Genomic DNA, 7,205 nt, shown 5'->3' on the forward strand with positions numbered 1-7,205 from the left:
AACTGCTGTCATTTCCCGAATACTCTTCTTACCAAGACACTCATGACCTATTGGCAGGTGAAAAAAAGCAGGTTCCAAAACAATACGCACAGTGTGACCTCACTTTGCATACTGATGTACCCATGCAGGGAAAACAGTCTGGAAGGTGATACAGCAAAAGGCTAACTGTGGTGCTCTCCGGATGGTGAAATTAAGGGTAATTTTAAATTGTTTTAGCTTATACTGGCTTTTACTTTTGCCCACAATGAACATATCATTACTGCTTCAATAAAGGAAACACAAAAGGTTTTTCAAAAAACCTGTTATTTCCAAACTTGTACATCCTGAGTAGTATAAGCCTTGTGGAAAGGAGACTGTGTCCCAGGGGTCATTTTATCAGCAGAGCTCGAGGGGTCCTCGGCAAGAGCAGGTTGTGTTCCAGGACGGTGGGGAGGGCTGTGTGCGAGCCAGTGTTGCCTGCCCAACCCACACCCACAGCGTCTGTCTACGATGCCCACCCCACCCACCCCGGAAAAACAAGGGATGAGTCCCCCATGTTTTTAGGCTTCTGTATATGTAGAAACTTTGATTAGATGAGGGAGCTTTTCCTGCCTTTAATTATAATGGCATCCATAAATCTTTTAAAACACTGTTTTCCATAACTAAAACAAGATGCATTATGAGTTAAGTGTAGAGACTTTGAAGAATATAAAAAAGAAAGTGGTATAACTTTTTGCAGTGGTATATCTTTTTCACTCTTTGTACTTTCTTGTAAGCAGCATGTAATTAAATTTTATTTTCCTTAATCCAGTCTGATCATCTTTGTCTTTTAATGAAGACATTCATACATATATATATATACACACACACACATATGTAATTTTAAATTAACATTTAACTCAAACTTTTAATTAATTTTTTTAAATTTTTATATTTAAATGTTTAAAGATGTCTTTTGACTTCCACTATTTATTTTGAGAAGTCAGCTGTCATTCTTAATATTACTTCTTTAAAGGGAATGTGGTTTTTTTCCTTTGTCAGCTTTTAAGATTTTCTCTTTATTTTTTTATTTTATTTTATTTTTTTAAGGAGTTGATTTATTTATTTATTTATTTATTTATTTTTGGCTGCACTGGGTCTTAGTTGCTACGTGCGGGCTTTCTCTAGTTGCGGCGAGCGCGGGCTACTCTTTATTGCGGTGCACAGGCTTCTCATTGCGGTGGCTTCTCTTGTTGTGGAGCACAGGCTCTAGGCACGTGGGCTTCAGTAATTGTGGCACATGGGCTCAGCAGTTGTGGCTTGCAGGCTCTAGAGCGCAGGTTCAGTAGTTGTGGCACATGGGCTTAGTTGCTCCACGGCATGTGGGATCTTCTGGGACCAGGGCTCGAACCCATGTCCCCTGCATTGGCAAGCGGATTCTTAACCACTGCACCACCAGGGAAGCCCTCTCTTTATTTTTGATTTACAGCATTTTTACTATGATTTACCTATGCATGGTCTTCTTTGTAGTTACCTTACTTGGATTTCATAGAGCTTCTTGATGCTTCTCATCTAGTTTGATGTCTTTTATCAGTATTTTTGGTTAAATACTTGGTTAAATTCTCTTCAAATATTGTTTCTGTGCCATTCTGTCTCTCCCTTCCAGAGTTCCAATTACATATATGTTAAACCTTTTGCTATATCCCATGTCTCTTAAATTTCTTCTGCATTTTTTTTTCCTTTCTTCATGTTTCATCTGGGCATTCTCTACTGGCTTACTATTTACTATTTCTCTCTTCAGATATCTCTAATCTGTATTAAACCTACCCTTTAATTTTCCTTTATTATGTTTTTTAATTTTAGAATCTCCATTTGACTCTTTAAAAAAAAATACATTTCCTTGATAAAATTCTTCACTTTGTCATCTATTTTCTTAAACATAGTATTCACAGGAATTTTAAAGACCATGTTTGATAACTCTAATATCTGAATCACCTCTGGACCTATCTTTTTAAATTTATTTTATTGAAGTAGAGTTGATTTACAATGTTGTGTTAATTTCTGCTGTACAACAAAGTGATTCAGTTATACATATATATGTATTTTTTCATATTCTTTTCCATTATGGTTTATCCCAGGATATTGAATATAGTTCCCTGTGCTATACAGTAGGACCTTGTTGTTTATCCATTCTATATATAATAGTTTGCATCTGTTAATCCCAAACTCCTAATCCATCCCTTCTCCACTCCTCCCCCTCTGCAACCACAAGTCTGTTCTCTATGTCTGTGAGTCTCTTTCTGTTTTGTACATAAGTTCATTTGTGTCATAGTTTAGATTCCACATATAAGTGATATCATATGGTATTTGTCTTTCTCTTTCTGACTTACTTCACTTAGTATGATAATCTCTAGTTGCAACCATATTGCTGCAAATGGCATTATTTCGTTCTTTTTATGGCTGAGTTGTATTCCATTGTATATATGTACCACATCTTCTTTAACCATTCATCTGTTGATGGACCTATAGGTTGTTTCCATGTCTTGGCTATTGTGAATAGTGCTGCTATGAACATAGGGGTGCATGTATCTTTTTGAATTATAGTTTTGTCCGTATATATGACCAGGAGTGGGATTGCTGGATCATATGGCAACTCTATTTTTAGTTTTTTGAGGAATCTCCATGCCATTTTCCACATGGCTGCACCAATTTACATTCCCACCAACAGTGCAGGAAGGTTTAGGGAAACCTATTTTTTAAACTGCATTTCACTTAATCACTAATGAAGTTATGTTTCCAATTATTTACTAGTCATTTGTATTTTACTTTATGTGAGTGGTCTTTTTCTTTTGAGATGTTTGTTCTTTCCTTGTTAATTTGTTAGAGATCTTTGAATCTAATTAGTGTAATCAGTCTTTTCGTTGTCAGCTATGTTGTAAATGTTTTCTTCCAGCCTGTCATTTGTCTCTTGACTTTGGTTACGGAGTTTTTTGCCAACTGGTTAATTTTAATTTCCATGCAGTCAAATCTGTTTATCTTTCCCTTTAAATCTTCTGAGTTTCATGCCTTCTTAGAAAGGCTGTCACTATTTCAAGATTATTGAAATAATCTCCTATGTTTTTTTCTAGTATTTATACAGCATTTCTTTTACATTTACTCTAAATCTATATAAAATTTATATTTGAGAATTTGGTGAGGTTAGGGATCTAACTTTATTCTTCCCCCTCAAAAATACTCAGTTGTTCCAACACCATTAGTCAACAGTCTATTCTTTCTCAACTGATCTGAAAGTATACTCTTGCAATATACTAAATTTCCACATGTACTGAGGTCCATTTGTAAACTCTCTTCTGTTCTGATTTTTTCTTTCAGTTCTGGCATCAATATAACACTGTTTTAATTAAAGTTATATTATTATTTTGCTATTTGGTAGGGCAAATTCTCATCTTTTTATTCTACTTTAATTCCCTTCTTTGCTATTTTTGTGCATTTTTCTTTAACATGATAGTGTCAATCCATGAAGCATGCCACCCCCTCCCATTGTCCTCAAAATCCCATTGGTGTTTTGACTGGGATTCTAATGAATTTATAGATTAATTAGTAGGATTTTGACTAATTTGCAATATTGAGTGCTCTCATTCAGGGATATGGTTTATCAATCCATTTTTTTATAACTTCTAGTAAAATATGAAAGTTTTCTTCAACAAACTCATTTTATAAGATACTTTATAATTTTTACTGCTATTGAGAATGAGTTATTTTTCTTGATTAGATTTTTTTCTAGATAGATTTCTAGATGCATATCAGAGTTTTTAAGTAAAAATAATATTTTCAAATAATAATAATTTTACATTTTGTGTTGCACAATGTGCATATGTATGTGTGCATGTTATATTATCTTCGATTATTTTTGTCATCTTACTACTTTGGTTGGGATCTCTGGAGGAAAGATGAATAACAGCAACAACAGCAAGCATCCTCATCTTATTCCTGACTTTAATTAGAGAACACCTCTGGAGTTTCACCACTGACTATTATTAGGGTCAAAGAAATAGTTTCTGATAAATGTCTTTCATTAAGTCAAGTTAATTTCTTTTTATTCTTAGCTTACTGAAAGAATTTTTCAAAAATCAAAAGTAGGGATTGAATTTTATTACATGCCTTAATGTCTATAGAACATACAGTTTTTCTCATTTATTTTCTAATGCTGAATCATCCTTACATTTTGAGAATAAAACTATTTGGCTGAGGTATATTAGGAATGATAGGGTTTAATTTGCTAATATTTTATTTAGAATCTTTGCATATATATTGATATATGGTCTAAGGTCTTCCTTTTTTGTGTGCTCCATGGCTGTCTTACTATTAAAGTTAAGCAGGCCTCATGAAATAAATTTTTTTCATCTTTTTAATGATCTGGAACAACTGACAAAGGAATCATGTACTTCTCAAAGGTTTGACAGCACTCTCCCATAAAACCATCTGGGCCCTGTGCCTTTCTCTAGATCTTTTATGACCTTTCTCTAGATCTTTTATGACCTTTCTAAGGTGCTTCCAACCTAGTGTGGGAGAGAGGAAGTTGGGGGCCTATAATCAACTTTCATGCCTGGCATATTCAGCAGGCATGGGAATGCAGATGTGTCCTGGGCAAGATTTAGGCCTTTGGAAGAGGGAGTATGGCTTCAGATGATTCAGGTATTTCTCTTAAGATCACCAATACATTTGTCTTCCTTTGACTTCTTGAATTTTCTCCTCTTTTTCTCGGTTCTTTCCAAGGATATTCTTATCAAGTGATGCTGCCCCTCCTGGACTCAACCATTTTTCACTTTAACAGCCCTTGCTCTGCCTTCTGGCTAAAGTGTCCCTTCCCTCCCTTCCACTTGATGGACCTACACTCAGCCAGAGGTGGGATTGAGGCAACTGTCACCTTAGAAAATGTTAAGGAGAGAGGAATGTGGAGAAACATTTCACTGCCAAAGCAGAGTTAGGGCTCCCATGTTAGGTAGATGAGACTCATTCTACCTTTGTGACTCAACCTGCCCCTTTCAAGAAACAGAGCTAATACTGTCTCACTGCTGAGAGACTGAATATACAAACAGACAATGGCCAGACATCTATGACAACAGAACTCTGACCCACAACCTCTGCAGCCATCAGCTCAGGAAGTCAAACCACAACAACTGCAGCAATCGGCCCAGAATGGTCAGGACTTGACCATAACTGCCAGCTTCACTATTTTTTGTCCCCACTTTCAACTCAAGACCAACCAGAGAAAGTCAAATATGCTCCCCTAACCAAGCACATAGGATGTCCCTCTTCAGGTTAGCCAACCTGCAGCTCCCCCTGCCCACGGCCTCCAATCAGGGCATCCCTGAAGCCTTCCCTTTTTTCCACTAGAAAGTTTTCCCACTCCTCAGTCTGCCTTGGAGTCTCTGCCAAAAGCAAGTGATGGTACTAACTCTCTTGCTAGAGCAGGCTCTGAATAAATAGCCTCTATTTGGGTGATCTCATCTGGGTGGTCTTTATTTTCACACTGCTTGCGTATGAGGCTTAAACAAAGTTCGAGGGTAATCTAGGTGAAGGCAGCTGGCCAGCGACCTACAGACAGGCAACTGAGCCACACCTCAGAGCAGCTTCCCTTTACATTGAAATAGGTCCGGGTGGCTGCCTGGGAAAGGAGGGGAAATCTGCCCAGCGTGTGGGTGGGTGGGTTGGCTGGTGTGCGTGTGTGTGAAAAGTTTCTCTGGACACCAAGCCAGAATCTTTCTCTCCATGAGCAAGGCCCCAAGTTTCCAGCAAGCACTTTTGCGTCCTGATGTGGACACGTCTGTTCAGCACAGGAAGGGGGGACACGGGACAGGCACTGTGCGGCCCCTCCCAGCCTGCCCAGCGCGCATCCACTGCCCATGGCACCGTGGGACAGAGTCCAGCTCTCCCTCTTAGCCCACCCAGTGGAGACACCACCTCGGGCACTCCCTTCAACACTGGCCCTTTTCCCTGGGGGTGCGTGTGTGGAGGGGGGCTCCAAGCCCGGCTCTGCCCAAGTCCACAGAACTCCAGGGTCAAACGTCAGCCCCCACCTCGGCTACTCTCAGATGAGAATGGCTCCAGTTTGGGGGTAGAGGCCTCTCAATGTGCTGGTCTTCAGCAGGTGTCTCTTGAGTCCCTACCTTCTGCCTCTGAAAGTCTTTTTTTTTTTTTCTTACGTATCCTCAAAATTTTTTTTTAATATTTTTGATTTTCAGAGGACTGGACTTGAATGCAGGAGTTTTGGGTTCAGATCTGGGCTTGGCCACAAATGCTTCCGAGCACTGGCTATAATAACCACGGACATTTACTGAGCGATGACTACGCGCCAGGTACTGTGATCCTGTTTACATGGATCAAGGCATTTGACCTCACCACCATCGATGGGTATGTGTGATGACTGCTATCCCTATTTCCCAGATGAGGCACAGACAGGTTAAGTGACTTGCCCAAGGTCACCCAGCTGGTAGATGGAAGAGCCAGAATTCAAGCCCAGGCAGGAACTGTGCTAGCAAGCCTTCAACCCAGGACCACCACTCAAAGGCGCTCCCACTGCCCTCCCCGCCACTCTGACAGCTCCTCTTCCTCTAATCCCCTTGGGTTCAGAGCTGATGGCGAGGCAGGGCCACTTCCCTGGAGTGTGAGCAGCAAACGGTGACGCTGGCCAAGCACATTCACATGTGTTTGACTCCCTCCCCATTGCTCTTTGCTTTTTAAAATCTGTTCCGTCTGTGAACTGTGTCCCTTCTGCAAACTTGAAACTTCATGCACTTTTTATCCTCTTCAAAACACACTCTCAGCCTCAGTGCGTGCTGGGGCTGCTTGCCCCGTGCCTCCCCAGCCATTACCTCTGGAATGAGAATGACGTGCCAACGGAAGCAAACAGCAGGGGATGGTGAATCAGGATGTTCCCATCAACCTTAGAGAGGCTGCCCGGCCAGGAGCCACAATGCATCTGCAGTGTGGGAGTCGCGGGGGTCTGCTCAGCTGCAGCTGAATCAGCCTTAAGAAAGGTCGGCGGAGGGGCTCTGTCGAGGCCATCACTGGCCAAACCGCGGGCCTGACCCTGTTCCTCGGCACTTCACCCCCAAAGGGCTAGTCCAAGGAAAATGATGGCGTTTCCAAGCAGAAGAGGCTGATGATTCACAACCCTCTAGATGTAATTCCAACAACCCCCAAAGCTCTGAAAATCAAAAGCTTTTTCATATGTTTGGTGCCAA

The 7,205-nt window shown here is 40.5% G+C and overlaps 1 long non-coding RNA gene across 1 annotated transcript in view; it reads left to right on the top strand.

Moving 5' to 3' along the window:
- Window positions 1–6,381, top strand: part of LOC133094628 (uncharacterized) — a 66,797-nt gene extending 60,416 nt beyond the window's left edge. The window contains exon 3 of the long non-coding RNA XR_009701484.1: window positions 6,204–6,381. This is a non-coding gene — a long non-coding RNA (uncharacterized LOC133094628). The remainder of the gene's footprint in view (window positions 1–6,203) is intronic.
- Window positions 6,382–7,205: the final 824 nt, after the last annotated feature.

This window comes from Eubalaena glacialis, chromosome 7, assembly GCF_028564815.1.
Source record: "Eubalaena glacialis isolate mEubGla1 chromosome 7, mEubGla1.1.hap2.+ XY, whole genome shotgun sequence".
NCBI classification, from domain to species: Eukaryota; Metazoa; Chordata; class Mammalia; order Artiodactyla; family Balaenidae; genus Eubalaena; species Eubalaena glacialis.